This window comes from Oreochromis niloticus, linkage group LG9 (assembly GCF_001858045.2).
Source record: "Oreochromis niloticus isolate F11D_XX linkage group LG9, O_niloticus_UMD_NMBU, whole genome shotgun sequence".
Classification (NCBI taxonomy): domain Eukaryota; kingdom Metazoa; phylum Chordata; class Actinopteri; order Cichliformes; family Cichlidae; genus Oreochromis; species Oreochromis niloticus.
The window spans coordinates 1,040,331-1,065,712 of record NC_031974.2 but is presented as its reverse complement, the minus strand read 5'-3'; the positions used below and the strand labels follow the sequence as shown (position 1 = coordinate 1,065,712).

General features: G+C 39.8%; 2 long non-coding RNA genes across 5 annotated transcripts; both read left to right on the top strand.

The window, feature by feature from the left end:
• Positions 1 to 2,387: 2,387 nt before the first annotated feature.
• LOC106096687 (zinc finger protein 492) lies at positions 2,388 to 13,480 on the top strand. 3 transcript variants are annotated; one of them, XR_001223069.3, is made up of 4 exons: positions 2,388 to 2,462; positions 3,205 to 4,137; positions 11,146 to 12,254; positions 12,851 to 13,480. It is a non-coding gene; the product is annotated as a zinc finger protein 492 (long non-coding RNA). The 3 variants fall into 3 exon arrangements; XR_003221763.1 differs by lacking the exons at positions 11,146 to 12,254; positions 12,851 to 13,480 and adding an exon at positions 5,986 to 6,190 and having other exon boundaries at positions 2,389 to 2,462; XR_003221764.1 differs by lacking the exons at positions 11,146 to 12,254; positions 12,851 to 13,480 and having other exon boundaries at positions 3,205 to 4,740.
• A 5,346-nt stretch (positions 13,481 to 18,826) lies between these two features.
• On the top strand, positions 18,827 to 23,328 carry LOC102076136 (zinc finger protein 708). Of its 2 annotated transcripts, none has more exons than XR_002061162.2 (3): positions 18,827 to 18,856; positions 19,605 to 21,209; positions 21,577 to 23,328. It is a non-coding gene; the product is annotated as a zinc finger protein 708 (long non-coding RNA). The 2 variants fall into 2 exon arrangements; XR_001223068.3 differs by having other exon boundaries at positions 21,574 to 23,328.
• The last annotated feature ends 2,054 nt before the right edge of the window (positions 23,329 to 25,382 follow it).

The window sequence follows — 25,382 nt, the reverse complement described above, 5'->3', positions numbered from 1 at the left end:
AAAGTATTTCAAAAGACAAGGAGTATGTCACAATGAATATATAATTTGAATTTATACAATTTAATTAATTCTGGTGTTAGCAGTTAAATGTTATGTATTTAGCACCAAATCACAACAGCAGTCGCCTAAAGACACTTTATGTTGCTGGGTAAAAACACAACAATAATACAAAGAAAACCCCAACAATTTAATTACCCCATATGAGCTAACATTTAGTGAGAGTGGGAAGGAAAAATGCCATTTGAAGAGATAGAAACATCTGGCAGAAACAGGCTCAAGGAGAGACAGCTATCTACTGTGACTGGCTGAGGTTGATGAAAAGGAGACAGGACAACATATACACTGTGCAAGACAGCAAGAGATACATACTAACTAATGATTAAATGCAGAGGTGTATAAACACAGATCGAGCAAAGAAGGAAAAAATTCATACATCACGGGAAGCCCGCAAGAACCTAGGCTTATTGCAGCACAAATAAGGGAAGATTCAGGGTCACCTGATCCACTCTGTGTTATTTGTCAAAACTGAAGGTTTTAATGCTAATCTCAAAAGCAGAGATGGGTGTTTGTCTTCTGAATTAATATAGAATATAATAGAATAGAATTCAACTTTATTGTCATTGCACATGTCACAGGTACAGGGCAACGAAATGCAGTTTGCATCCATCCAGAAGTGCTTTAGCCATGATATAGATATATTACAATATATATTAGCAATAATATAGGTATGTAAGTATATTACAGAAATGGGTCTATTATGGTATGTTACAATGTACACGGTATGAAGTATGTTATGAATATGCTATAACTATAAGTATGTACAGGCTGTAGTGAGTACAAGCTATGTACAGGATATGAACAGGGTATAAATATGAAAAACTACACAGAATATGAAATAAAAAAAACTATACAGAAATATGAGATATACAGCTATACAGAAATGTGAACTATGCAGGTTATAAACAGTTGTAGAATTAAAAATTATCGTATGTACAGAATGATGTGAGCTGCATCCACAGAAGAGAGGCCTGAGAGATGAAGACTCTGATTCCCGTTCAACCTTAAAATTCTATAGGAACCACAAGTACACCTAATATTCCAAAATTAAAATCTGGATTTCAAAGCGAGTCAGTGAAGACAAGCAAATATGGCTGAAATATGCTGTCTCTTTATAGTCCCTGTCATGACTCTCTCAGCAACACTTTTGATCCATTAATATTAAACAATTATTGATGCAGCGGATTGAGATGAAACCTGGCACAGAGGTACAGTAGGTGTCCCAGAGGAGGGATGTGTTGAAATTTGGACATCAACTACTAAGGATGATTTTTAATGAATTTTTGAAAATGACATAATTCTATTGTATTGACTGTATTGCATTGAATACAAGTTTGCTGTAATATCTGAGGAATTCTACAGTAAATCTTGATGAAACTTGGCACAGAGGTACAGTAGGTGGCCCAGAGTAAGAATCTGTTGAAAGTTGGACATCAACTATTCAGGCTGATTTTTAATGAATTTTTGAAAATGACATAATTATAGTTTATTAACTGTATTGCATTGGATACAAGTTTCCTGTAATTTCTGAGGAATATTACAGTGAATCTGGATGAAACTTGGCACAGAGGTACAGAAGGTGTCCCAGAGGAGGGATGTGTTGAAAGTTGGACATCAACTACTAAGGATGATTTTTAATGAATTTTTGAATATGCAACCAGACTGTCACGATGGTTGTATTGGGCTGTTCCATTGCAATTTGTGTGCGCGCGTGTCTAGGCTTTCAATCGGGATATAAAGCGAAAAGGCGCTACCGTAAAGACTGGTGTAAAAGCGCAAGGAAATTTATGCGGCGGAGAAGAAGCGGCTGGCTTGACCGCGGCTCAGAAATGACGGCTCACTTGACCGCGGTTCAATAATGCAGCGTAATGAAATAATCTCCCGATCTTCGCGAAACCTATAAACTGCCTCCAGAACCCAGTTAAGGTCCAAAAACATCTATTCAACAAAAATAGTGATGCAGTTCAGTGTTTTTTCGCTCAGCCGAGCCGTCTCTGTTGCTGTGTGGAGCAGCCTGTGTCAGTCACCTCTGTCACGCGTCACTCATCCAGTACTGTTCTGCAGTCTCATAAGGAAACTCAGCTGTTTCATATACAGTTTTCCCTTGTTCCCACATATAAATATTTTTTTAAAGTATTTGTTCGAATATTCGTAAAAAATAACTTTTTTGTTTTTGTTTTTTTTGTGTGCCTTTCCGAATACTGTATTCGGGTTCGGCTCCACCCCTCCTTCATAGGTATTGTTACTGATGATTTTTCTTGTCAGGGATAAAATACATGTCTATACTTTTGTGTCCCAGCTGAGTAACAGGAGGAAAAGAGTCTGGTGGAGCAGCAGAGGAACAATTTCAGCAATTTGGACTCAGCTCAGCCACTACAGAGGAAACAATGACTTCAACACAAAAGGTGAGAAAAATATCACAGTTACACTGTTATTGAACCTGTGTGCTCAGCTGGTTGTTAACAGCAGCTTTATCTTTTCCATCCTGGGCTCCTCCATACATACAGAATCTACATTCACAAACAAAAACCACAGAAGTTACAAGAAAGTACAAAGATCATATTTTATCAGCACACATTGAAACAACAATATCATCAGTTGAACTCACAATATTTTTATGACAAAAGATTTTCTACTTTGATCAATATTTCTTCTATTATGTAATTTTAATTACAAGTCTTATTGTAGTACATAATAATAATAATAACAATATTAATAATAAAAAAATGAATTTATATAGCGCTTTACAATTCCACTATTCATTCACTCTAACATTCACACACTGGTGGAGGCAGCTACAGTTGTAGCCACAGCTGCCCTGGGGCAGACTGACGGAAGCTGCCATATCGCGCCTTCGCCCCTCCGGCCATCACCAGTAGGCAGCAGGTGAAGTGTCTTGCTCAAGGACACAACGACCGAGACTGTCCGAGCCGGGGCTCGAACCGGCAACCTTCCAGTTACAAGATGAACTGCCAACTCTTTGAGCAATGATCGCATCATTGTAGTGTGGAACTATCACCAGAAGGTGGTGGTAACACACCTACAACTTGTTTCTTGACATCTTTGATTCCACTAATGGAGACAGTTTCAGTTTGTTCCGCGACTGCATTTCACTCACTGCCTCTGTTTGTATCTCTGTCACTGCAGGACCAACATGGAGCGAGAAGTCAGCGCTCTCAGGAGGCCGACAAACATCACAGAAGAAAGGGAGAGAAAAAATACAGCTGTGATTTGTGTGGAAATTTTTTTACCCGGGCTCAACACCTAAAAACACACCAACTCATCCACAGTGGAATTAAACCGTACAGCTGTGATTTGTGTGGAACTTTTTTTACCCGGGCTGGAAACTTAAAAACACACCAACTCATACACAGTGGAATTAAACCGTACAGCTGTGACTTGTGTGAAAAATCTTTTACACGGGCTCAACACCTGAAAACACACCAACTCATGCACCGTGGAATTAACCCGTACAGCTGTGACTTGTGTGGAAAATCTTTTACCCGGGATCAACACCTGAAAAAACACCAACTTATCCACAGTGGAGTTAAACCGTACAGCTGTGACTTGTGTGGAAAATCTTTCATCCAGGCTCAACACCTGAAAACACACCAACTCATCCACCGTGGAGTTAAAGCGCACTACTGTGAGTTGTGTGGAAAATCTTTTACCCAGCCTGGAAGCTTAAAAAGACACCAACTCGTCCACAGTGGAGTTAAAGCGTACAGCTGTGATCAGTGTGGTAAAGCTTTTGCTCAAAGTATATACTTACAGCGTCATCAAGTTACCCACTCTGGAAGTAAAGCGTACCCCTGTGATTTTTGTGGAAAAACATTCCGCCGCATAGAGTCACGAAATAGACACTTACGCATTCACACTGGACATAATGTTTATTTCTGTGATCAGTGTGGAAAACTCTTTCCAACAGGTGTACAGTTACAACAACACATGTTTACCCACAATGAGGAGAGACCTTATAAATGTGACCTGTGTGATAAGACTTTCAAATCTCCAAATTTCCTGAGAAAACACCAAAAGATCCACACCAGAAAGTAACTTTACAACTGCAGTTACTGTGAGGTATGTATTTATATTTTTTATCTTCTCATTTTAGACTGAGTGTATGGAACAAGTCAGATCAGTAAACTTATGGCGTTATATTGGATGAATTGATTGAAAAAATGTGCTATTTTCACCCAGTAAGCTGAGTGTTATTAGTAGAAGCAAGTATCACAGTTGTTATAGGTTAATAGGACTTAGGCTCCCCTTTTCTCTAATCAAAACAAAAAAATAAAAAAGTAAACAGAAAACAAAGAAACAAAAACATAAGAAGAAGAAGAACTTTATTTATAAAGGGCTTTCAGACAAAGTTCTTTACAGCATGTGTAGGATAGGGTGAACAAGTGGGTCTTCAACTTAGCTTCAAAAACCTCCCCAGAGGCTCCATTAATATCTTGAGGGAGGTTGTTGCACAAAAACGGGGCACGAAAAGAAAAAGCACGTTCCCCAAAAGTGTTTTTTTTTTTTTTCTGGCTCTAGGAACTTTTGAATGACCAGAATCCTGGTCGTTCACCAGAGAGGTATGAATTCAATTCAATTCAATTCAATTTTATTTATATAGCGCCAAATCACAACAAAAGTCGCCTCAAGGCGCTTTATATTGTACAGTAGATAGCACAATAATAAATACAGAGAAAAACCCAACAATCATATGACCCCCTATGAGCAAGCACTTTGGCGACAGTGGGAAGGAAAAACTCCCTTTTAACAGGAAGAAACCTCCGGCAGAACCAGGCTCAGGGAGGGGCGGCCATCTGCTGCGACCGGTTGGGGTGAAAGAAGGAAAACAGGATGAAAGACATGCTGTGGAAGAGAGACAGAGATTAATAACAGATATGATTCGATGCAGAGAGGTCTATTAGCACATAGTGAGTGAGAAAGGTGACTGGAAGGGAAAAACTCAATGCATCATGGGAATCCCCGGCAGCCTACGTCTATTGCAGCATAACTAAGGGAGGATTCAGGGTCACCTGGTCCAGCCCTAACTATATGCTTTAGCAAAAAGGAAAGTTTTAAGCCTAATCTTGAAAGTAGAGATAGTGTCTGTCTCCCGAATCCAAACTGGAAGTTGGTTCCACAGAAGAGGGGCCTGAAAACTGAAGGCTCTGCCTCCCATTCTACTTTATGAAGGTGCCAAACCATTTAAAGCCTTGTAGGTGAGCAGCAGGACCTTAAAATCTGTCGAACCTCACAAGGTAGCTAATGAAGGGATTTCAATACAGGGGTGATGTGCTCAAATTTTCCAGTTTTAGTTCAAATGTGAGCAGCTGCATTTTGCACCATCTGTAAACCTCTAAAACTTTTCTTTGGTAGCCCAGAAAGGAGAGCGTTAAAATAATCGATATGTGAAGACACAAATGCGTGGAGAAGAACCTCTGCAGTGTAGTTTGATAAAACTTGTCTGATTTTAGCTATGTTCCTCTAATGACAAAAGGCTGTCTTTGTTGTCTCTTTTGCATGAGACTCGAAGGAGAGCGCCATGTCGAACCACACCCCCAAGTTTTTAACCTTGGCCCTGCAATTTATGACATAGTCATCAATTTTCAAGATTCAGCTCAATTTTATTTATATAACGCCAAATCACAACAACAGTCGCCTCAAGGTGTTTTATATTGTACAGTAGATTCTACAATAATAGATACAGAGAAAATCCCAACAATCATATGACCCCTATGAGCAAGCACTTTGGCGACAGTGGGAAGAAAAAACTGGTTCTGTAGAAAACCTATACAGTACCAGTGCTTGTTGCTGTTCCTCTACATCAAATACATTAAATTGGGAGATGCTCTTTGTTTCAGGCGATGTTCAGGATATAAATGTTGAAGGAATTCCCTGACTTACTGTCTTTGTGTCTTTGTTTACACACAGATGGATCCACTTCGTCAGTGTGGTGGTGGGAAAGAGTTTCACTGTGACCTTTGTGGAAAAACTTTCAATTACCAGAAAGCCTGAAAATACATCAGTGTAGACTAGTGATGGGATTTCCGGCTCTTTTTAGAGAACCGGCTCTTTCGGCTCGGCTCACTAAAAAGAGCCGGCTCTTTCAGCTCCGAACCGGCTCTTCAGGTTGTTTTGTTGCTTTAATTAATTTATTATTACAATAATATAAAATTATGCACAAAAGGAATTACTAATGTAAAAAAAGTGGTTTTATTTATATATGTTTATATATAAATATATACAGTGGCCCCTAGAGACACGTACAAACTCCAAAAAGCACGTACAAACTCTAAAACACATTTCTAGTGTTAACTGAACTTCCAAAACAGCTACCTAGATCACTTAAATTACATAATTGAAAGCATATGTGTATTGTTTGTGTATTTACACACAAACAATTATTTGAATATAATATATTCAAATAATTTAAAAAAAAGTTCATTTACCTCTTACTACCACACACCGGTCGTTGGTACTTGCTGGCTTGTGTAGCCTCTAGGTAACAAAAGCTCAACACTGCGCCTAGCATTCTGGAGCACTTCTGTTGTCTTTTGTACATGTTTTGGAGTTTTTACGTGCTTCTTAGGCTACGTCCACACGTACACGGGTATTTTTGAAAACAGAGATTTTCCGTTTTCGTTTTAAAAAATAATCCCGTCCACATGTAAATGCAGGAATGAAGGAAAACGCTGCTAGGAACATGTCAAAGCAACAGGTGCCGATATATTCCTAAACGTGTAGAAATGTTGCCCAATCAGAAGTCTAGAAGCCTCGGTGGGAAATAGTAAACAAAGATGGGGCATAGAAACAGAACCGAGTCGTATGTGTGGAGGGACAGTAACTGTGTGTTTATATGTAAGCATTTAAACACTGCAGAGAGTACAATTAACAGTAACTGTATTGTAGAAATTCATTTCGCCGAAACAAAACGTGGCGCACAGTGTGACGTCAAAAAAGGCGCACATCTTTGATGCTGCGTTTTCTCCGTTTTCCTCGTCCACGCGTAAATGCCAAAACGGAGTTTTTGAAAATATCCACCCTGGCAGGAATTTTTAGAAATCTCCGTTTTCAGTGACCGAAAACGCCGTTTACGTGTTGACGAAAGGTGCAAACGCATAGAAAAATCTCAGTTTTCAAAAATACCCGGGTATGTGTGGATGTAGCCTGAGTTTTTATTTGTTTTGGAGTTTTTACGTGATTCTGAGTTTTTACGTGTTTTGGAGTATGTACGTGCTGCTTTGTCTCTAGGGGCCACCATAAATATACTTTTATTTATTCACTCCACATAAAATGTAATAAATAAATCATATAATACAAAAACCAACTAGTCACTGTTCAACTTTTAACTATTTAAATTTTCAGCTTTTTCCTTTTAAACAAATTTAAAATGAAACAACACAAAACACTGCAAACCACAACACAATTAAATATAAATTAAGATATGAAAAAGAAGATGCATATTCTCTGTCATATGGGCCTGCATGAATAAACTTTCTGAATCCTTTATCATCTGCAACTGAAACAGTTGTGGATGATTACTATACCTTTCTAATGTGACGTTGTTGTCCCTGGCTCTCTTTCTCTCTCTCTCCCTCCCGCTCTGTTCCTGTGCTACTGCGAGTGTAACTACCGCCCCTCCCCCCCCCTCTGCCCAGCGCAAAGCACAAGGCTCGCGTGCGGAGTGAAGCGGAAAAAAAAGTGCGAGAGAGAGAGGGTGAGAGAAAGGGGAAAATAAACCCCACGGCTCGCGTCGTTCACTTCAAAGATCCGGCTCTAAGAGCCATTTCGTTCGCGACCGACCCATCACTAGTGTAGACACACTGGAGATAAAATGAACATGCAGTTGTTAGCCCTTTATTTTTAAAAAAATGGCCTTGACCCTTTAGTTTGCTCAAATTTTAGACCTATTTTAAGACTTCCATTCCTTTCAAAGTTATTGGAAAAATAGTTTTTACCCAACTTAATACGTTTCTTGATGCTAATGGCATCATAGAACTTTTTCAGTCTGGTTTTAAACATCTACACTCCACTGAAACAGCACTTTTACGTGTTTTTAACGATATCTTTTTACCTACTGATTGTGGAAGTTCTGTGATCCTTGTGCTGTTAGATCTTACTGCAGCGTTTGACACTGTTGACCACGATATTCTTATCTCTCGTTTCGAACACCTGGTTGACATTAAAGGTGCAGCACTGAATTGGCTTCGCTCATATTTTAGTGGCAGAATGTTTACCGTTAAAGTTGAAAATTTTGAGTCCACCTCAGCCCCCCTTCCTTGTGGGGTGCCCCAGGGCTCAATCCTTGGCCCTCTTCTTTTTTTCATTATACCTGCTCCCTTTGGGGTCTATTTTTAGAAAACACGAAATATCCTTTCACTGCTATGCAGACGACTGCTAAATTTATTTGCCTTCAGCACCAAATGGCCCAGGCTCCATCCAAATCCTTTTGAACTGCCTTGAAGATGTCAAAGCTTGGATGGCTCTGAACGTTTAGAGTTTCAATGAGAGTAAAACGGAGGTGATTGTATTTAGACCTAATAATATTTCATGCAACCCGCTTGTAAATTGTGGTTTGCTAGGGTCTTATATCAAGCAGCATGTGACAAACTTGCGAGTCATTATGGACTCAGATTTTAAATTGGACAAACATATTAGTTTGGTGTTGCAAAAAAGCTTTTTCCACCTGAGGCAAATAGCTAAGCTGAAGCCAGTTTTGTCAAGACGTGACATGGAGAAGGTAATACATGCCTTTATTTCAACACGGCTTGACTACTGTAATGCACTGTTTTTTTTGGAGTCAAGCAGTGATCTCTTGCTCGTCTTCAGCTCATTCAAAATGCTGCTGCCCGCCTCTTAACTGGTACCCACAGCTATGAACATGTAACACCTATCCTGTCTTCTCTTCATTGGCTTCCTGTTCATCACAGAATTAATTTCAAAGTCCTAACACTGGTTTATAAATGCCCTAATGGTCTTGCTCCCCAATCCTTTCCGAGTTACTTCAGCCTTATATTCCTTCACGGACCCTCAGATCAGCTGACCAGCTGCTGTTGGTTGTCCCAAAATCAAGGCTTAAAGTAGAGGAGAACAAGCCTTTTCAGTTATGGCCCCAAAACTTTGGAATACGCTGCCTTTAAATATTAGACAGGCATCTTTGTTTCCTGTTTTTAAAATGCTTTTGAAAACACACCTTTTTTCGATAGCGTTCAGACTGGCTTGAGTTGATATAGTTTTATGTGTTTTATTATGTTTTATGTGAGTGTCAGTGGTTGTATCTTGTGTTTTACCCTGTGTTCTGTACAGCACTTTGGGCAAACTTTTTGTTTTTAAACGTGCTATGTAAATAAACTGGATTTGGATTTGGATTACTGCAAAGAATGTGAGAGAGGCTTCACCACACCGAGTGAATAAAAAAAACATGAACTCTGTCACAGTGGGGTTAAAAAGCACGTCTGTGACCAGTGTGGGTCATCCTTCACCACTGTTAGCCAGCTTAAGAGACATGAAGGAATCCACACAGGAGAGAAACCATACAACTGTAGACACTATGACAGAAGCTTCTCACATTCAGCTCATCGTACCACCAAGAGCTACATCTGTGACCAGTGTGACAAAATCCTCAGGAATCTCGGTTCGTACTCCAAACACAAACAATCCCACGCTGCAAATAAACTGTTTCACTGTTACCAAAAACAAAAACATTTACTTACATAAACATCTCTTTTTGGCAAATACTGGACATCTGTTTTTGGCAGACCATAACTTTGGCACAACACGAGCGCCCTGGACTTGTGATGTCAAGTTAAATTAATGCATCACGTTGGTACCTGGTAATGTTTATGTGAGCTTCCCTGTCAGAAACACCCCAGGATGATGCTTGCTAAGCGAATAGCATTTCAGTCTTGTTAGCCAATGAGTGAAATGCGACAGCAAACTATTAAACAAGGGAAGCGACACAGTCTCCTAGTTTGTTTGTTGTACCCCCCAATTTGTGTGTTGGACCACATAAGTATTTAACTATATATGTAATCAGTTAAACTGTGTAATTGACATAAAGACTTCATGATATACAACAATTCTGTTTTGTTCAGTTTTACTGTAATTAAGCACAGTTGTATATATGATCCTGTAAAGAGCCTCATGCACGTCTCACATGGCTGAAGTCGTGACAGAGCTTTAGCATGGTTATCAGCAGCTAGGAACATCATCCTAAAGATGAGACCAGCTCCAGGGCATGTCGACCGCAACTGTGAATTCATGAACTGAATCATCTGTAAACGTTGGGAACTTGTTGTTTTGGACTGGAAAATAAAATATTTTTGATTTAATTTGAATCTTTATTTAAACTTACATCAGAGACCATTTTTAATTTCCTGTTTGCAAACCTTTTTTTTTGTTTCTTTAAATACTACTGGAACTTTAATCTGTATTACTTAATATTCTTATTTATTTCATCTTTATTTGGACAATCCTAATGAGTAATGTTAAAAATACATTTGATTTCATTTGAGGAACATCTCAAAACCTAGATTTATGGTGTCAACAAGTGAACTTGAGATGATATCCATGCTTTTGTCTACCAGACTCAACTATTGCAATAGTCTGTTTAGTTGTCTCAACAGGGCTGGCTCATCTACAGGTTGCACAAAACTCTGCAATGAGACAACTGGAGCCCATATAACTCCCGTTTTAAAGTCAACACACTGGCTCCATTTTAAAATTCTAGTTTTAACCGTTAGAGCCCTTTCCTTTATTGCTGATTTGACTCGTATACACAACTCTTCTCATAACCTGAGGTCATCGAATCAAAACCTTTTAGTGGTCCCCCACACTTGTTTCAGAACTCAAAGGGACCAATCTTTCCAATCTGTTGCACAGAGACTGTGGAATGCACTCCCTCTATTTCTACAGTCTCTGGAGACCTTCAAAAAGCAGCTAAAGACATTTTTATTTCAAAAAGCTTTTAATTAGACCAGGGTTTTTAATGATGTATTTATGACTGTATTGTGTTTTTGTTTCCTCTGTTGTGAAGCACTTTGTCACATCTGTCTGTGAAAAATGCTATATAACTTTTACTTATATTCACAGGTGGGGAGACTTAAGCGGGTGAGGTATTGGAGCCTTGAACATGAGGTTTGCCCATAGGAAGCGGAGATGGGAGTTACTGAAATAACCACTGACTAGTCGAAAACAAATTTTCCTTCTCAGCCCATTGCCAGGCCTGAAGATCCTCTTCTTTTCAGTCTGGGGATCTGACCAGGGTGTACCCTGCCTCTTGCCCTCTTACAACTTTAATAGACTCCAAACTTCCAACATGTATTTATGGTCATGAGCAGTGATGGGAATAATGGCATTAAAATAAACAGTGGTACTAACACCAGTACTTGTTTTCAGTGACTAGTAACCTAACTAATTGCTTTTTCTGTCATTACAACACCGTTACTAGCAAGAAAAAGCGGTGAAGGTGTGTTCCAGTTTGTCAACACACAGACGGTTGAAGCTGTCTTCTTCTTACCGTGAGCTAAGGGGAGCAAACAATCACACGAATGCTGCCACAGTTTTCTACAGAGTCCTCAGAGAGCTGTGTGGACCTCAATTCTGGATCATCCTGAGACAACAAATCTGAACCCAAACTCCAGTTATCTATGTATTTGCATGTATCCAGTTCAGAGCTGTGGGGTGCTGGAGTCTGCAGCTGTCACAGGTATAGGCTATGAAAGTGAATGAACATGATGTCCTAGATACCAGCTCATTTTGGTGGAAATTGAATAATTTTGCGAGAAGGCTTAAGCAGGTCAACAGCAAGGGGAGGAAGATGGTTTTTCAGGATTCAAAGCAATGCAGGAGAAACTGGAGGAGAGGAGACACTCACATGAAGACACACTGGATTAAAGAAAGAAGCACAAAAGCTCAGATATCTGAAACTGATTCAAAACCCCAGAGAGCTCAAACTTTAACCACATTCCTCCACACCTGTTGGTGGCGATAATGCACCTAGTGGTTGTTGAAGACAGAGCCTGTGCAGTAGTGACTGGATTTGCTCCTTCTCCTTGATAGAGAAGGGTCTGGCTGCAGCCACTGGGGAGCGCCATATTGGGACCTCCACAGTAACCGGAAACACGTGACCTCCACAGTAGGCGGAAATACGTTCCTGCATGGATCATGGACTGTGGAAACCTTGCAAGTGGATCGTAAAGGTTGGCACAGAGTCTTTCATGGATAAATTTGCTGATAATAATTATATCATTCTGGGAATCATCTAGTTTGCTTACACTGATTATGTTGGCACTTTGTTAACAACAACGGTCAGACCCCCGAGGCATCTAAACTTTCGTAAGGAATGTGTACTTTTGACACCCCTGGTTAGCATTTAGTGGTCAGTTTCAAACGTATTTGAGTTTTGCTTGTTATGAACAAATTCACTTCACTACTTTTCACTCTCTGTAACATCAATGCACATTGTTCCATTTACTGCATATTGCACTTTATTCATGTCTCTCATTCCACCTGCAAAAACACTGTAAAGGTCGTCACAAAGGGGTTTATATATTTATAAATACTAATATTCTCTATTCCATTCTGTTCCGCTTTTTTATTGCCCAGATTAGTTAGCCTTTGTTAAATTGTCTGTTATATGTCAATAGATACGTATGTCACAAATAAAACTTGTAAATTATGTTTTTATAAAGAATTTTCTCCCAAATCTCTTACATACTAACTGTAACGTTTTATTTCTGCTAAAACCTGAACTTAAATGTGTATATGGTGTTTATCTGATTTCTCTCTGTTTTAGATGCACATATCAATTTGGAATTCTGCCTCCAAGCCAGAATTGCAGGAATGCACCACATGTTGCAGAAGACTCTTTCACTGCCCTCTGTGCCCCACTCTCAGCCCTACTGTCAGGGCAAAGATTGAGGAGCATATAAATGGATACATTAAAATTGCTTGCCTTTCAAAGGTATGTTGGTATTAAATATACCTCATAGTTAAAGTTATAAATATGCATTTCTTTTCAGCACCTCTGCAGTCTCTTTGTTGACTTAAAAGTTGCTTTTCACATTGTACAGTTCAGTGCATTCATCAGCAAGAGAAAAAAAGTGTGTTTTCATTAAATATTTTTTTTCTTGTTCACCACATTTCCTGACAGCTCTTGTGATCCACAACATTTTGCTTTCATTATTGAGGATGGCTTGGATATTTTTGTTACTATGTACAATCTGATTGTTAGATAAACTGATTGCATTCTATACAACTACATTTAAATTACATGTTGTTGTTTTTTTTTCTCTCTTACAGACAAAATGATAAGCCAGTGCACTTTCACTGCCCTGTCTGTAACATGAGAGTAGGGGTGGGTTTTAATAATCGATTCATCGATTAAAATCCATTCTGGCTTGGATAACGTGAAATCGATTCATTAAAATCCTGAATCGATTTTTTAATATAAATTTATTTTGCCCAAAACGCCAGAATCTCAGGTGAAACCTCACAAAATTTCAACAACCACCAAACAGCTAAGACAGTAAATGAGAGCAGGTACACGGATTCTGCACAAGGACGTAAACACAAAGCGCGGACCCGTGGATCAGAATCAGTGAGACGTCGCCTTTCTCACCTGACGGCACGGACATGGTCGGCGCTGAAAGCCGACAGCTCGCTGATTCTGATGTTTCGGTGGGTCCGCGCTTTGTGTTCACGCCCTTTTTGCGCTGATTCTAAAGCTGTTAGTTTTATCTCTCTCCAAACAATATTGACCGAACCAGCAGCAAAAGAAGATCCAAACTACGCTTCACATAAACATCGTCATGAATTCACTCTGACTTTTACTGTTTTGCTTCCACCACGATAAAATCACACTTCATGCACAGCTCTCTCTCTCTCTCTCTCTCTCCCTCTCTCTCTCTCTCTCTCTGTACTTCAAGAACAGTTTCCCGTCTAAAAATCTGTTTTCTGCATTATTCGCTTGCTTGTTACGCACAAGTCTACTGTTGTTTACAGCGCTGTTGGCCGCCTTTTTTTTTTTTTTTCGTTTTACATACTTCCGAAAAGAAAACCTAATTTCTGCCGTTCAATACTGAACAAATTTAAACTTTTTAAAATTATGCAAAATGCAAAACGCTTAACCGTGTCTCTAATAACACCGCTGTAACGTCAGAGGTAACGTTCATATGTTGATTAATGGTTTTCTTTCGTGTTTGATGTACTGCAGAATATTTTTATAAAATCCCAGACCAGGAAAACCACCTTCATGTTTTTCTGTGTTTTATCTTCAGCTACTTTGACACAAAGGCATCTGCTGTGACCTCACACCTTTGATAAAGTCTTGCGTGTGTCAGCTTCCTTTTTATAGATACAAAAATATGTAAATGTACTGATCTGAATTATAATATTTCTGACTGTCAAAATTTCCGAGATTCAAATCGAATCAAATTGAATCGAATCGGATCGTGGATCGAATCGATTCGGGACCTTGTGAATCGGAAACGAATCGATTCTAGAAATCAGTGACGATACCGAGTCATACAGCGTGGGGATATGGCAAGGCAATTATTGTCATGTCAGCATTCAGGACTGCTCCCCACTGAACCCGTTGAGCCTCGTCTCCTTCTCGATGTCTTGTCTCCAGCATCTAAACCATTTTCTGAATCTTCGGTATAACATTCATGTGTTCTACCCTCTGTGCTGAATGATACTGCTGCTTATGGAAAGTCCATAAAAATGAAACGCCCTCACTGTGGTCTTAGTCTTTTTTTAAAAAACTTCAAGGCTCTTATGATGAGGAGGCATTCAAACAGATCAATAGATATTTGCCTGGCCTGTCATCTGCAGTGTTTTTGTGTAGAGAGACTTCTTCCTCTTTGTTTTTCAGTATGCAGAGGACATGGAGCTCTTTTTAAAAGCATGTGCTGACGAGCAGGGACTACGGGTCAATGCGATGTTTGACATTTAATGGACAGATGAAGGCCCTGGCTGTTTGTTTGTGTTTTTTATGTGTTGTTGGTTTTTTTTTTTCAGTGTACAGAATTCCAATTAAGCTTATTATAAAATGTTGTTCACTTGTTTCCATATCCATACTTAAAGTAAAAAATTTAACTGTAACATTTTCACACTTTTCTCTTTTGTTTAAACACTCCTAAAGTTCAACCCATCATAGAAACATAATTCCATTATAAAATGAAACCATGCAAAACGTTTCGTCGGCAGATTTATATAAATTCGACAAGCTAAAAGCATTCTGTACTGTACAGCAGCGGTCCCCAACCTTTTTTGCACCGCGGACCAGTTTAATGTCAGACAATATTTTCACGGAACGGCCTTTAAGGTGTTGCAGATAAATACAACAGAATAAAATGATACAGACAAAGACAAAAACTGTGGTATTTTGTAAATATAATAATAAACACGAATTCGGCTGTGTAATTGTGTACCTTTATTAGCAGCGTCCTGCTGCAATGTGCCAACAACACTGAGAGTAACATCATCCTCTCTGCTTCTTGATGCTCTCTGGTCGCTATGGTAACGCCTAAATAGTTCTTTCAAAATAAGACACACGACCACAACACGGGAAAAGACCCAGGGAAACCGACTCAACGAAAAAAAAAAAAAAAAAAAAAATCAGTGAAAGGTGAACCCCGTGAGGGACCACTGTTTTCCAGTAGCACTGCTGATATGTGAAATGGTGAGTTTTTAGGTTGTCTTCAAACAAGTGCATTGTACTAGAAAAAGGTGTTTGAATGATTAAAAATGTAAGTAAATGTAAGTAATGACTAGTTTATTTTTATGAAAAAACCTTTATGCAGAAAAAGTAGCAAAGAAACAAAAACATAACACATGGACACTTTTGGCCACGAACAAGCTGAAGGGATGGTGATTTTTTTAAACAAACCCAGAGTGTTAAAAAAACCCACTTAGAACCAAATGTATTCATTAGCAGCATGAATAGTAACAAAAAGACAATTTAGTTTCGCTGTCAAAGTCGATTTAACTGAAGTTACGTGTTTCCGGTTACTGTGGAGGTCACGTGTTTCTGTTTAGTGTGGAGGTCGCAATATGGCGCTCCTCAGTGGCTGCAGGCAGGTGCTCTTGTGTGGCCTTGATAGTGTATACTGCTGATGTGTTTACTGCGCCTGACGACTCGTTAAAGTAAGGTAAATACCACGTCGGCACAATTAAAAGGCACGCACTATAACATCTTGGAGTTTTATACAACATCACTCTGTAGCTTCTGTTGTTAAGTCGTTGGCTAGGTTAGCTGTTAGCATACGCGCTGTGTAAGAGGCTTGTTGCTCGCTAGTTGGCGATGCTACATATCTGTGTTACTGTATAGATCGTTTCTCAACACTCAAGTACGCAAGTCCGCACTTCGCAAGTTGACTGAGGATTTCGGACCTCCCTGAGAACCGAATAACGATCATTCTATAATTTGAACGACTTGATGACATCACAGCTTAGCTCAGCTAAGCTTCACTGTTTTGACTGCCATCCTTACTTAATTTTAACCAGAGCCGTACAGGGATCAAAGTTTAAAAAGGGGCACATAGAACCAGGCTGAATAACAACAACACACATTCATCAAGAATCTAATTTGGAGTAACATCATACTATATCACTGTCATCAGGTGGGGACAATAAAAAGCTAACGTAGCCCACGTTTTACCTGATGGGGAACAACGTTGCTGTTGAGGTGTTGCTGCTGCTCCTGCTGCTGATAGTCATGGAGAACAGGGCTGTGAGAGATGGTAGCTGTTTAAACAAAATTAATCCAAAATAAAATGATGATAGAAAAATATAGAATAGAATAGAATAATCCTTTAATTGTCCCACAAGGGGAAATTTGGTTGTAACAGCAGCCAGAAAGACACATATACAAACAAACAGGTCACAGAACAGAAACATACACAATAGGGCTGTTCGATATAACGATATATATCGGATGACGATATAAAAACGTCTATCGTTTCATTTTACGCTATCGTTTGTTTCGTGGTGTCGCAAAATAAACTGTTTACGGCAATATTTTTTCATCGTTCTGATGGTCACTGTAGTGGCTATATTAATTTCTTAAAGTTCTCTCTTTCTCTTATATTTAATACAACCACACTACGGATGGACAAGCGCCTGTTTTTATGCGTTGTCGTTAGCAACAACGATGGTAACAGCATCGCGTGTCCGCTTGTTTATGTTCCACATAAACCTTTCACAATAAAGCTCAAGATCCTGTTGAGACTTTTCAAAATAAATTGAATCACGTGAAAGAGCATATTATTTACGGATGAGAAGCAAAAAAGAGCCGCCAGGTGCAAAAAAATAAACCTTAGACTAAAATGTTAGAACAGGCTTTGCCCCGCAGCACGCTGTGTAATAAATACTCACAAAGAAAACGGCGGCCGTTACAACTTATGACTAAAAATGTATAGTTTCATGCATCGGTAAAACACTCGACTCCAGCTGCATGACGCGCAGCTGGAAACACTTCCCGCAAGACGAGCTGCCCGAGATTCACAGAATTTACAGAAAATGTTACATTTTTGTGATTTGTATCGTTATCGCGACGATAGAATTCTTATATCGGGATATGAGATTTTGGTCATATCGCACAGCCCTAATACACAATTTCTTTCTTACATTTTTACATCAAGGACAATGGTTACTATAAACAGTACTGTACAGTTATTAAAATAAATAAAAATAACTACAGATAAGAGGCAAACCCAGGTTGTAGTGCGAATCGGTTGATTAAATTATTGCAGTTACAGCGCAGATGTAAACATGTGAGATGTTTGCTGGGGGCAGTTCTGATTGTACATATATTATTATAGAACTAAAACATTGCAGCCGTGATTATTATTGTTTTTATCCTTGAATACCTCTGCAATGCAACAACTGGCACATGTGTTATTGTGACCTGTGCTCTTTTTATTCCAGTTGGTGACTGATCCACTGCCTTTAGCAGCCTCACACAGCTCCTCTTGTCACCATTTTCTACTCATGTCCTTATAGTGCATATCTGGACAATATTATATAATGAGTAATAATTTAAAAAAAAATCTATATACATAAAACATACACACACACACCCACTTAAAGTGACATTTTATACTTTCTCCAGGGTACTGTATATAATATGGCCACAAGTTTGCATCATGGTGCTGTTCCAGAATACTCCCCTTATTATTTATTCCTAGTGCTTTAATAATAAAGTAACAAGAATAAAACAAAGTATAAATATAAAATAAAGTATTCATGATGATCCAATTTGTTTGACTAATCACTCTGTGCTGGCAGAAAGCTTATTGAATATTTATACTGTAGAGATACAATATTGTTGCTGCTGTAAAATCCACATTTTGTCATATTTGATATAATTTGATATAAATCTAATATAATCATGTTGTTGTGATTTGGCGATGTATAAACAACATTAATTTGAACTTTGCCCTTCAGCGAGTCTGAGTGAGACTCCTCCTTTGTGGATCTATGGAAGTCCATATATACAGGGTGTAGCATCCCCTGGGTAAAGGTGGTGGTATGCAGGGCAGTTAGGGGTTTTTCCACTTTCAATTTCTTTTAGGCAACTGATAACTTTCTTTTTGTAGTTGCTCCTGGCGTTTCAGATATTGTTGTCGCTGAGGAGTGTAGTAATGTTTATTTGCTCTGCTTCTAAACACATCTATACTTTTTGTGTCCCAGCTGAGTAACAGGAGGAGAAGAGTCTGGTGGAGCAGCAGAGGAACAATTTCAGCCATTTGGACTCAGCTCAGCCACTACAGAGGAAACAATGACTTCAACACAAAAGGTGAGAAAAATATCACAGTTACACTGTTATTGAAACTGTGTGCACAGCTGGTTGTTAACAGCAGCTTTAACTTTTCCATCCCGGGCTCCTCCATACATACAGAATGTAATCAAGGTGGTGTGCCGCTTGTGCAGATGTATAGTTTGAGCAAAGTACTCAAACATGATTAACTTGCACAAGCATGTAGATGTTCACCATCCGGCTGAGTATGCTAGGCTATCACCAGCTTTTGCAGCTCCATCAAAAAGCATTTGGGTGCACTCTGAGGATGGTTCATTTGCTCGCAGATGAAAAACGGTGCTTTTAAAACAGTGCTATTATGTTTTTTTCTGTTTACTGCTTCTATTAGCTCCATCATTATTACCAAACTTACTCATGGGCAAATAAATAAATAATATATTCGTCCAGTCGCCCTCTTGGACAAATATATCACACACAAAAGTTACAAGAAAATACAAAGATCATATTTTATCAGCACCCATTGAGGAAAAAATATCATCAGTTGAACTCACAATTTTTATGAAGTAAAAGATTTTTTCCCGTGATCAATATTTCCTCAGTAATGTCATTTGCATTCCAACTCTCATTGTAGCACATCATTGTAATGTGATACTGTCACCAGAAGGTGGTGGTAAAACACCTTCCCACAGTGCTTTTGTTTTCTTTGATTCCACTAATGGAGTCAGTTTCAGTTTGTTCCACGACTGCATTTCACTCACTGCCTCTGTTTGTATCTCTGTCACTGCAGGACCAACATAGAGAGAGAAGTCAGCGCTCTCAGGAGGCCGACAAACCTCACAGAAGAAAGGGAGAGAAAAAATACAGCTGTGATGAGTGTGGGAAGGGTTTTACCTCGGCTGGACACTTAAGAAGACACCAACTCATCCACAGTGGAATTAAACCTTACAACTGTGACTTCTGTGGAAAGTCTTTTACCTCGGCTGGACACTTAAAAAGACACCAACTCATCCACAGTGGAATTAAACCTTACAGCTGTGACTTCTGTGGAAAGTCTTTTACCTCAGCTGGACACTTAAGAAGACACCAACTCATCCACAGTGGAATTAAACCTTACAGCTGTGACTTCTGTGGAAAGTCTTTTACCTCGGCTGGACACTTAAAAAAACACCAACTCATCCACAGTGGAATTAAACCTTACAGCTGTGACTTCTGTGGAAAGTCTTTTACCTCGGCTGGACACTTAAAAAAACACCAACTCATCCACAGTGGAATTAAACCTTACAGCTGTGACTTCTGTGGAAAGTCTTTTACCTCGGCTGGACACTTAAAAAGACACCAACCCATCCACAGTGGAATTAAACCTTACAGCTGTGACTTCTGTGGAAAGTCTTTCACCCAGCCGCTAAGCTTAAAAAACCACCAACTCATCCACAGTGGAGTTAAACCATACAGCTGTGATCAGTGTGGAAAGTCTTTTACCAAGTCTGGACACTTAAAAACACACAAACTCACCCACAGTGGGGTTAAACCATACAGCTGTGATCAGTGTGAAAAGTCTTTTACCCGTCCCGGACAATTAAAGAGACACCAATTTATCCATAATGGAGTTAAACCATACAGCTGTGATCAGTGTGAAAAGGGATTTACTGCGCCTGGACAATTAAAGAGACACCAACTCATCCATAGTGGAGTTAAACCATACAGCTGTGATCAGTGTGGAAAGTCCTTTAACCAGTCTGGACACTTAAAAACACACCAATTCATCCACAGTGGAGTTAAAGCGTATAGCTGTCAATTGTGTGGAAAGTCTTTTAGCGAGCCTGGAAGCTTAAAAAGACACCATCTTTCCCACACTCAAGTTAAACCGTACCGCTGTGACTTGTGTGGAAAGTCTTTTATTCAGCCTGGACATTTAAAAACCCATCAGTTCATCCACATTGGAGTTAAATCGTACAATTGTGACTTGTGTGGAAAGTCTTTTTTTGAGCCTAGACACTTAAAAAGGCACCAGGTCATCCACAGTAGAGTTAAAGCATACAGCTGTTATCAGTGTGGCAAGGCTTTTTCTTATCGTAGCAAGTTAAAGAAGCATCAAATTATCCACTCTGGGATTAAGGCATATAGCTGTGACATTTGTGGTAAAACCTTTAGTTTTAAAAGTTACCTAAATAGACACCTCCGCATTCACACTGGACAGGATGTTTACTGCTGTGATCAGTGTGGCAAAATGTTTAAAACAGCCACACACTTACAATACCACATGTTTAGCCACACTGAGGAGAGACTTTATAAATGTGACCTGTGTGATAAAACTTTTAAAGCTCCACGTTACCTGAGAGTCCACCAACAGATTCACACCAGAGAGAAACGCTACAAGTGTAGTTACTGTGAGGTATGTATTTATATTTTCTTATTTTGTGTTGTTATTTTAGCCTGACTGTTTTGAACAACTTTGCTCATTAAATTGTGTTAGCATGTTAGTAATTCTAATGGATGGAAAGGTAGTGCTGAGAGGTTCATCAGACTTTAATTTCAGTTATTATTTTTGTCTTTCGTGATCATAAAAAACAACTAAATAACTGCTTTTCTAGTCACAATACTCTTATTGTAATTGTAGCCCAGTAAGCTGAATTTTACAAGGTAAACAGTAAAAGGTAATTGGAGGTTGGCAGAGATTCTCTTTGTTTCAGGCGATGTTCAGGATAAAAATGTTGAAGGAATTCCCTGACTTACACTGTCTTTGTGTCTTTGTTTAGAAGCAGAGCGACACAGATGGATCCACTTCTCAACCCTGTCGTCACTGTGGTGGTGGGAAAATGTTTCGCTGTGAACTTTGTGGAAAAACTTTCAATCATCAAGAGTGCCTAACAAGACATCAACGTAGACATACTGGAGACAAAATGAACTACTGCAAAGAATGTGGGAAAGGCTTCCCCATTCCAAGTACATTAAAAAAACACGAACTCATTCACAGTGGGGTTAAAAAGCACCTCTGTGATCAGTGTGGGTCATTCTTTACTAGTGCAAGTCAGCTTAAAGGGCATATACGAATCCACACAGGAGAGAAACCATACAAGTGCGGACACTGTAACAAAAGCTTCTCACATTCAAATAGTCGTAACCTTCATGAACGTACACACATTAGATGGAACTTCAGCTGTGACCAGTGTGACAAGAACTTCAGGAATGTCAGTTCATACTCTGAACACAAACGATCCCACGCTGTAAATAAATCGTTTCACTGTTACCAATGTGCAAAAACATTCACTTCATTATCTGCTCTTTGCAAACATCAGTGTGAGCATGCAGAACTGAAATCCCTGGATCACAATGAATCTGCAGAGACAGAAAGATCCTCTTCTGGTTTCAGAGTCAGACTTAAAAACCTTGAGATCAGGCTCCACAGAGTTCAGATGGAATCTTCAGTGAAGAGTGTCAGCTGATGTCACACTTGGATCTGATGAGCTGGCTCTGATTTCTGGGCCTACAGTGAATAATCCCGAATGTTAAATTTAAGAAGCTGCAAGTATAGATAATGTAGATCAAGATTTTTTCTTTCGATGCTCTAAAAAATTTTTTTTAATTTTTTAGTTTTTTTAATCTTTTCCCTTTTAGGACACAGTAGTGTTTAGTAGTAGTAGTTGTATTATTAATGTATATTTATTAACTGTCTTTTATATCCAACTGATATTACAAAACTTGTTTAAAAAGCAGATGGAAAAGCATCTTGAGAAAATTGGGGTAAAGCAGCAAAGTCTGCAGTTGACTCTGTTGTTGTTCTATAGTGAGACCAGCCATGGCCCAGTCTTCTGGAGTTTTCTTAAATGATGTTTATTCGTTAGTTCTTTGGTTTAATCTAATGGACCATAATCGATGTCTCTATTTGTAAGGAGGATGTAAATCTGATAATTTCAAATCCTCTTTCTTAGACTGTGAGACAGTCAGAAGTGAACACACAGACCAACTTTGGCTTTTTAAGTGTGTTCAGTAAAAGTTTTCAGAGCTGGTTACAAGTACACAGCATCACCAAGAGTGCACTCAGCAGTGTTGTGAGTATATTCAAGGGTGTATTTAGGCCTGTTTTGTGTCTATGTGAGTTTAGTGATCTCTTTTGTTGTAAGTAATTCTCACTACATCCATGTTGTCCAAAGGAATGATGTCCAAATGATATGGGAAACACCTCTTTTTATTTGAATGTGGTGGAAAATCTGTGTTTCATCTGATTTAGCTTCTAACATCATCTAGTGTGTGTGGAGATTAAAAAAACAACAACAAAAAACCCCAATGCAGCTAACTGTCAGATGTTTTCATGGTCATTAGGCACTTTGTCTGTCTTTGTTATGCCTAGTGACTGTGAGAAGAAAACTCCCCACCATTAGAACAGACAAAGATTGTATCTACATGGAGATAAAAGTGGTGATATTTTCCCTTTTTGGTATCAATGCTGTGTGAAAACTCGCTGCTGTGTTGATCAATATGCAAATATCTATTTTAATAAATAATTAATTTCAGTCTTGGTTTCAACACTGTTTTTTTCCCCCACAATAATGGATGAAGGGCCAGAGACAGACACACACAGCAGGCTCAGTGCTCCATGGCCAGACATATTATATTAACCATAATATAATATTATACACCATTAAAGTGTGTGCAGACCACAAGTTCAAACTCCAATTATCTTGTCTTGTTCTCACTGTCTCGGTCTTGCTGTCTCAGATCAACATAGTGGTCAGGAGATTTGGAGTCAACAGTATCCATGACACACACAATGTAACATTCGATAATGTGTCAAGCACAAAACGGCTCTTACGGTGCGCACACACTGAACGCGATAGAGGCGGCCAGAGCGTCAGGTGTACATGTAAAGTCAATGGAAAGAGCGCGATGACACGCGATTGCGCATCCGGCGAACATGCGGAAGCAGATTTGCGTCGCGAAAACGCCAAAACCCGTGAAACGCGCGTCAGTGTACCGCGTGGGGCGCGTTTGACTCGCGAAGAAAACCACGCGTGTCAGATTGTGTGTTGCATTTTGTGCACACCCCCGTACCGCGCCAACCGCTGGAGTTGGAAAATATGAACTCCGGCGTCAAATCGCGCCCCGACAACCAATCAGGAGGCCGGTGACGTGGCTGTAACCAGGTCACAGGGGCAGATCAAACCAAATCCCTTCATTCTTCATTCAGTATGGAGGAAAAACTCATCACTGCCGTGGCTAATCACCCAGAGCTGTATGATGCCAGCTGCTACTTCTACCGGGACAGGAATAAAAAGGACCGAGCTTGGAGGCACAGAAGTGAGGAGATCGGGCAACCTGGTAAGTTCATTCATTCTCCTTTTTAATTTTCAGACTGACCCGATAAAGCCGCGCAAAAGCTAGCAAGCCCGCCTACTGTCCCGCTATTTTCCCACTGATGTACAAATACCTTTCCGCTAACAAGATAATGTGTTTATTCAGAGGACATCTGCAGCACAACACATCTGGCACAACTTCCTCCCACATTTCCGGTCCACGCGGGTGGAAAGATGCAATTTTGAGGCGCGATGGGTTTTTCTTGGACACGCGTTGAGGTGCGAATGTGCACGCGTCAAATTAGGGGCGTTTAGGGCGTTTTCGCTCGCCTCTATCGCGTTCGGTGTGAACGCAGCCTTACGGTGTGTTCACACCGAACGCGATAGACGCGGCCAGAGCGTCAGGTTTACGGGCGCGATTGCGCGTCCGGCGAAAATTCGGAAGCAGATTTGCGTGGCGAAAACGCCAAAACTCGTGAAACGCGCGTCAGTGTACCGCGTCTGGCGCGTTGGACTCGCGAAAAAAATCACGCGCGTCAGTTTTTGTGTTGCATTTTATGCATACGCGTGTTTCGCCTCTACCGCTGGAGTTGGAAAAATCTGAACTCCAGCGTCAAATCGCGCAGCGACAACCAATCAGGAGCCTGGTGACGTGGCTGTAACCAGGTCAAAGGGGCAGATCCAGCCAAAGCCCTTCATTCTTCAATGGAGGGAAGGCTAATCAACGCCGTAGCAAACAACCCGGAGCTGTACGACACCAGCTGCTTTGTGTACCGAGACAGGAATATAAAGGACCGAGCTTGGAGGAAGAAATGTGAAGAAATCGGGCAACCTGGTGAGTTCATTCATTTCTCTTTTGAAATTTTTCACTGACCCGAGGAAGCCGCACAAAAGCTAGCAAGCCACCGCTATTTTCCCACTGACGTACAAATACCGTTCTGCTTTTATGCATGTTGTCATATAGGAATATATTTTGTTTATTAATAAACAGCACACAGTGGTCCCGCTCATCCGTCACTGCCTCGCTTTTTCGCTGATTTTTTTTTTTTTTTTTTTTTTTTGCACCGTACAGCATTGCATTCTGCAGCCTGATTGACAAATCTCCTCCGTGCTGTGTCTCCTGCGCTTGTCAAATTTATCATGTTTGGTTTTTATAACCATCACGTCCAATAGATAAAACAGCACAAAAACACTCATAACTATGACCCTCATTCGGAAATACACACCTGCACCGCGAGGGAAAAAGGCGCACGAAAGTGGCAGGCAGACGAAGA